The sequence below is a fragment of the Lissotriton helveticus genome, chromosome 1_1 (genome assembly GCF_964261635.1).
Source record: "Lissotriton helveticus chromosome 1_1, aLisHel1.1, whole genome shotgun sequence".
NCBI classification, from domain to species: domain Eukaryota; kingdom Metazoa; phylum Chordata; class Amphibia; order Caudata; family Salamandridae; genus Lissotriton; species Lissotriton helveticus.
The window spans coordinates 250,510,155-250,517,635 of record NC_136057.1 but is presented as its reverse complement, the minus strand read 5'-3'; the positions used below and the strand labels follow the sequence as shown (position 1 = coordinate 250,517,635).

General features: G+C 44.4%; 1 pseudogene; it reads right to left on the bottom strand.

Annotated features, from left to right (window-relative positions):
- Positions 1 to 5,495: 5,495 nt before the first annotated feature.
- On the bottom strand, positions 5,496 to 6,667 carry LOC144761663 (uncharacterized; annotated as a pseudogene).
- Positions 6,668 to 7,481: the final 814 nt, after the last annotated feature.

Below are 7,481 nucleotides of genomic sequence, written 5' to 3'. Positions count from 1 at the left end.
ATTTCCCTTTTCCGTATTCCTTTCATCAGCCATCCCTTTTATTATTGTTGGTGTATTGTTCAAGTTCACACTTCGCCACCTCGAGAGATGCTGGAGGAAGACAAAAGATAGTATAGATCGAGAACACTATAAAATGTCGCTGAATGTCTACAAAAAACGTATAACATCAGCGAAAGGGGAAAACTATGAGACACGTATAAACAAGGCAACCAATGTTCAGAAAGAAACATTTAAAATCTTAAAAGAACTAAGCAAGAAAGATGAAAAGGTGGATATAACGATAGAATGTAACACCTTCCAAGGCTATATTCTTGAGAAAGTGACAACTATTTTGTCAGAAATCGAGAAGAACACTCTCAACACTCCCAGGACAACTCAGGTCCTTCGAGTTCCTTCACAATTTACTATCTCTAGGTTTCCAGCTATAGACTTCAAAACCCTGGGCAAGCTTATGAACAAAACTAAGTCAGGTTCTCCTGCAGACCCCTGCCCCCCCAGAATTTTCTGCTTGGCGCTTCCCGTTCTAGAGGAACATATTATCTGCCTCCTAAACAACTCCCTAGACACAGGTCTTCTACCAGCTAGCTTCAAGGAGGCTCGCGTCAAGCCCCTGATAAAGAAGCCAGGGGCGGACCCGGCCTGTTTGAAGAACTATAGGCCAATACCCCAGCTGCCTTTTCTGTCCAAGATCTTGGAACAACATGTGCAGAAATCCCTGTCTTCATTCCTGGAGTCACATCATCTTCTCCAGGAGCGTCAAGCGGGGTTTCGGGCACATCACAGTACTGAGTTAATAATGCTCTCGGTGCTGGATGAACTTAGATGCATGGCTGACAGTAAAAAACCAAGTGCCCTGATACTTTTAGAACTTTCAGCGGCATTTGATACTGTAAGCCATGCTCTACTCTTGGACAGACTGGCCGCATGTGGGATAGAGGACCTGACCTTTCAATGGCTAAAATATTTTTTATCAGGGAGGACCCAGAGAATTCAATTAGCGGATTGTATATCGGAAATTGGTGTCCTGGAGTGTGGAGTCCCGCAGGGGTCGGCACTATCACCACTCTTATTTAATCTCTACCTGCAACCACTGATAGACACCCTGGCAAATATGGGCTGTAGAATTTTCAATTATGCTGATGACACTCAGCTGTTGCTGAGTATAGACAATATGACATCGGCTCAGGCCCAGGCTCAGAATATATTGAGGTTTACTGTGGGCTGGATGACAGCGAATTCACTAAAAATAAACCCTGAAACAACAGAGGTCCTGGTGGTCTCAACCGCTAGTTCGCCTTGGAGCGATTTGCTCTGGCACGAAGAACTTGGCCCCACCCCAAAACCGTGCCCTAACGTAAAGAGCCTCGGTATTAAAATTGACCACGAATTGACGATGAGTAGCCAAGTATCCTTTGTTGTCGGAACCTATATTAATCTAATTAGGCAATTGCGCAAAATAGTTCCCCTGCTTTCCTTGAATATGCTCCGAACCATTGTTTCGGCAACAATAATCTCAAGGATTGACTACGGAAACGCACTATATTTAGGTCTGCCAAAAAACTTGATCAACCGTCTACAGGTTGTTTTGAACAACGCAGCACGGCTAATTTTTAGATCACCCAGACAGACCCATGCCTCCCCACTGCTACAGAGATTACACTGGCTCCCTGTATAGCAAAGGGTGGAATTCAAGAGCCTATGTATCGCCCATAAGGCAATCTATGGGAATGCACCTGTTTACATAAAGGAACGACTTAACATCTATAAACCCAAATGGGTACTGAGATCCTCTAATGCCCAACTGCTGTCATGCCCGCGTTTTAAAATGGCAACAAAGGGTGGGAGATCCTTCTCTATCCAACTACCACAGATGTGGAATAAATTGCCGGAGATTCTTCGCAGAGAATCTAACCTTCTTCCCTTTCAGAAATCATTGAAAACGTTCTTATTTAGGGAAGCCTTCTGCTCTATCTGAGCCGGTGCTTCGCCGGTATTTTTCTACATATATATTCACTTGTTGTTACTGTATCTTGTCAGGAGCGCCTAGAGACCTGCCGGTGATTTGGCGCTATACAAAACCCAGCTAACAATAACAATAACTTCCAGACTGCAGTGATGTACCAGGGACCCCCATATTATGTATAATTCCCTTTTGTATGACCAGACTGGTTTTCAAGAATTTTCTTTAGGCCCACTTCGATGTTTTCCAGTCTGACTGTCAGGGTAGTGATGGACTGGTTAACTGACTCAATACTATAGTAAGACAAGTTTTCCACTTCAATAGGAGATACCTTACGTTTACTTTTTGAACATGACAAATTTTCAATGCCTATTTTATTTGGGTTTTTACCCTTTTTGTTCCTGCTGCTTTAATTTTCGGTGGGATCAGATGTGTTCTAATCATGGAAATACCAGGACTCTCTAGTTCTTGTCTTATGTTTCCACATTTTGATCATTAGCCTGTGTATTGCATAGTGCACCTGATGCACAATTATTAAAAGGAGGTAACTACATGTCCCTGATAATCTGTATCATGCAATTTCCCTTTTGAGGTGTTCTAGATAAGGAATTTAGGAACACCTAGACGTGATAAAAAAACATGTTTACCCCATTAGACAATGCCACTATGTGTGAGAACACACATTTAGATATAATTCTTGTCCCATGGCTTCTGTCCACTCCTCACAGATTGCAGGCCACCTGCTTGCAGTCCCATTGTTAAGGACAATGAACTGTTTTTGCGCTAATTTGAAGGAAACTAACAACTGTGTCACATTTCCTACGTCACTAGGTTTTGCGGGATCTTCCAGAGTAAAAGGAAGAGTCATATTAACCTGCAGAACGATAATTCCAAACTCCCATCAGTGACAGCTACAGATGAAGGGCAGACTTCTTGGACATACAGTCCCAGCACCCAGAAAGTAGCAAGGCTGGACAGCGATCGCCAGTGCTTCCTCAATGGCATCTCAAAAGCATCCTGCTTGCTCCATCAGACGGCGTTGGACATCAGACTAGAAGGAGGAGCTGGTTCCCTGTTTGCCACAGAACCAGAGTTTCAGTGCAAAAGAGCAAAAGAGAAGGATCCCTGTTGTTGATGGCAGAGCTGGTTTGAGGCTTCAGTGTTCTACCTGTCATGTGCTGGTAACCTCTGACAGCGCACGGTCCCTTGAGCCCCTTGGCCTGACTTTTGGCCACCCCCTTTTCTATGCTCCAACGGAAGGGCAGTGCACCGGAGGATCCAAGATTGGCAAAAGGCACTACATTGTGATACCCATGATGAAAGGAAAAATAAAATGAAAGAGCAGCCCGAGCATCCTCTGACACTGAATAATGAGTGTTGGAGCCTGAGAATGTAGACCCGGGTCTGCACGAGATGATCTGTGCCCACGACCAACACAGAGCACAATATCTGTAGTGCCTGCCGCAGAGGAGAGACACTGGTGCACTGCATTGAGACATTGAGACTTTCGAGTGAGCTGTGAGTGTTTGCCAGGAGGGCACTCCAACCGATACTGAGAAGCATTATTTTCATGGAAGGCCTGAATCAAGAGGCCCAACGCGGAAGAAGACAACGGAAGCAGATTTGATGGACGATAGAAGCCTACCAAAGAGGCTTAGAACGGACTTTGGGCATAGTTGCACAAGCAATTCCAGTACAATTATATAAAGAGATTGTTAGATAAGTTCCCATTTGATTGTATTCCTGTGGACGAGGAAGTGGCTCCGCCTATAGCATCCACTAGCTAGTAGAATGCACCTGCTTCTCTAGTATAACTGTCAGGCTATTTTTGCTGCTGTATGGAGAAGTAACTCTCCTCCCACTTTGTTGAGCAAGTAGATCTTGTATGCCCAACTTAGTCATTTTGCATGCTTACATGAGCCAGGACTGACCCTTGGTTTTATGCTGAGTATGTAACCCTCACATATATAAGACCCCAGTGTTCTGTACTCTTGAGACTGCCTCATTCAGTTGCTAAGGTTTCTGTGTGACGTAGTCCCAACTCTTTTGAGTTTAATAAAAATTATCTTTTATATTTCAGCTTCTGTGCCAATGTCTTCTTTGTTGGTTTGAAAGGACAAGGTATCAGTGAGACCCCAGAGAAGGAGTCTTGATTTCTTCACTTACAGCCTGTGGGGTTAGTGAGGGTTGGTATTCACTTGCTGCATTCATTTTCCTAATGGTGCGCGGTTGTGGGGCTGATGTGGGCCTTTGAGATAGTATTCCTGTTAATTGCAGCGCCATTGTGCACTGCAATAAACACAAATATAATCTCAAAGGCCCACATCAGGTCCACAGCAGCGCACCATTAGGAAAATTAATGCAGTAAATCTAAAGCACGACGTGTGCTTTTAGGATTCTGAAAACACACGTCGTGTTGGTTAACTTTCTGCATTTGTTTTCTTAAGAGTGCGCTATTGCGGGGCTGATGTGGACCTCTGAAATAGTATTCATGTTAATTGCATAGCACAATGGTGGTGCAATTAGCATGAATACTATCTCAAAGGCCCACATTAGCCCCACAACCGTGCACCATTAGGACAATTAATGCAGAAAGTTACCTAACGCTACGTATGTTTTCAGAATCCTGAAAGCACATGTCGTGCTTGTTGACTTTCTACATTTCTTTTCTTAAGAGTGCTCTTTTGCGTGGCTGAGGTCAGGGGCATAGCTGATGTCAGGGGCGTTACACAGGCCCCCGCAGCCCCCACAAGGATAGGATAATAAAGAACAAGAGGAGTGAGTTGGACATAAAGGCATAGAAAAATAATGAGAATGCTGAAAGTAAGAGAAAAAGAACAGGAAGAATAGAAAGGACAGAAAGAGAAGGAAAAAGTGAGAAACAGAGACATTGTAAATGAAACTGTTGAAAAACAACAATTTTGTCATAATACACTTGACGAATGTGTGTAGCAGGGTACAGTTAGGTAGGTTATGTTTTATTTAGCGTGCCGTTCATTTCTCCCAACAAGGGTTAAATAAAATTGGAAAGAGGTAGGTAGTTAGGCATATGGAGAGCAAGACAGCGAGAAGAAGAATGTAGCCATGCATTGTACAAATGAGAGACAAAAGGCAGATGGAAATACAATAGAGAGTTGGAAAGAGAGAGAAAAATTAAATGAAGAGTGAAAGTAAGAGCAGGAATTTAGGGAGTAAAAGAAATAGAGTGACAGTTGTCAGGAAGTGAGGGAGCGAAGGAGAGAAAAGAGAGAAGGGTCCGAGAGTGAAAGAGGGAGGGGGTAAACTATGAGAGCTAGAAGTGATCAGAAGAGGCTGTCTAGAAGTGGAGCAAACAAAGCAAGTAATGCAGAGACAGAGAGGAGGAGTAAAGAGAGTACAGAACTGAGTTACCTATAATGTGGGATCTGAAATTCGTGTTTTAAAGAATGACACAGTGTGAGAGAACACATTGCAAAACTAATCTGTGATAGGCGGAACTGAAGGAGATAAGGAGAATGTGTGAGAAAACTTGTAAAAACGAGAGAGACAAGGAGTTTTAGAACATGTGGAAATCTTGTTGTGGGTCAGAGGGGGCAGAACAGGTGAAGTCTGTTGATAAGGCAGAAACCAGATCCTCCTCACCGAGTGGGAGTTTCTGGCGTTGGTGGTGGCAGAGGTTTGCCATTATCTTTACCATCCAACAAATGTCTGAACGCTGGTGGAATCGTGCTATCGCGGATGGCAAACAGGTCCAGGCTTTCAGCCATGACAGTCTCCATAATCTCTGGTCCTGTGTATTCGGGCGTCTCTGGAATATTCAATTCAGGTCCTTCAAGCATCCCCCTTAGATCGTCTAAGGCACTGTCGTCTATTCCACACTCTTCTGGCTTTGCCTCTTCAAGCTTTTGTTTCTTCTTATCAGGGGAGGAAGCACAGGTAAAAACAGACGATAAGGCTGAGACAAGATCTTCCTCGCCCATCGGTGTCATGGGAGTTTCTTCTGGTTTTATTGGAGTTCCACTGCTATCTTTGCATCCAGGGAATGGTACTATCATCTTCACCTAGTTTCTTCATTTTCGTTGATGTTGCTGGCTCCATAATCAAAGGACCAGTGTATTTTGGAGATTCTGGAACAACTTCTGGCCCTTCCAGTGTGCCCATTAGTTCATCTAACGCACTATCTAGTCCAGCGTCAGAGGATGCATCAGCAGGTACTGGCTTCTTGAAATCTTTAGTCACGATGCTTGTCTTAGTAGACACAGCTGCGGCAGCTCCCGTTGCCCCAGCAAATCCGACTGCGGCAACAGCAGCTCCGGAGGATACTAGTTTCTTCTCGCTTTTTATTTCTGCAGCAAGTTTACTTGATGCAGCAGATGCTTTCGCTCTTTTTATGTCTGCAGCAGGTTTACTGTTGGCTGCTGCACCTGATAGTTTTTCTGTTTCACTCTCTGCACCTGGCTTCCTTGCAGCACCAGATGCTTTTTCTCCTGTAAACTTGGGCTCTTCTTTCTGTTTCATCTGATTTGTCTTAGCATCTTGGCTGGGGGCTGTTTTTGCAGCACTGGGTTGCTTAGTTGGAACTGCAGCCCCGGAAGCTTTGATTTGACTTTTGTGCGCTGCTTGGTCCTTTTGTGTCTTGGTGGGAGGGTCAGCTTGCTTTGTGGACGGTGCTGTTTTAGCTGGTTCTGTTTTACTGAAATGTCCCCCCTTGGCCTCTGCAGGTTTCATTGTGCTTTCTTTAGTCACAGGTGCAGCAGCTGCAGGTTGTTTCTTTTCTGCAGCACCTGCTCCACTTCCTTGTGCTCCTGGTCATTGACTGGTGCCAGGGTTTGTAGGGCTCATAGTGCTTGTGGGACTCTTGGGACTTGTAGGACTCAGTTGCACCAGGTGCTTTCTGGTCAGCCGCGGGATGGACCCTCTTGCTTTTTTATCGCCACGCGTGGCGTACCACCAACTCGCGTAAGCCATAGTCCCCGCTCTTTCTTGTACTCTAAGCTCTGGTACCACAAGGCCAGGAGCTATGTCTGCGGTGAGCACAGGTGCTGGGAGGTGTGTCGCCACAGACGGTGCCGCCCGCCGCTCCCCGCCTGTTATCTACACTAGGGTGGAGAGTCTGTCTCCTCACTAGCCATAAGCCGACAGGACAATTTTCTCTGACTCTCAGCGGTCTTATTCGCAGTTCAGGAATCAAGATGCACTCTTATTCAATACCTCCATACCTCCACATTCACGTTATTTGTATAGACATCCTTACTTATTATTTATTTATTATTTATTTATTATAGAGTTTTGTATAGCGCGAACAAGACCCGTGGGTATCAGAGCGCTTAACATAGAGTAGGTGAAAACATAACATAAATATTGACAGTAAAAAGAGTCACAGATATGAGGTAGATGAAATGCAAACATTCTTGACACATGTGCTAGTGTTGATAAAAATGAATTGCAGCTCCAATTGTATCAAAAGTAAAGTATATACACATAGGTGAGGTAGATAGTTATAAATCCCTGAGGGATGCGGTTATAAGGTCATCTAAAGATA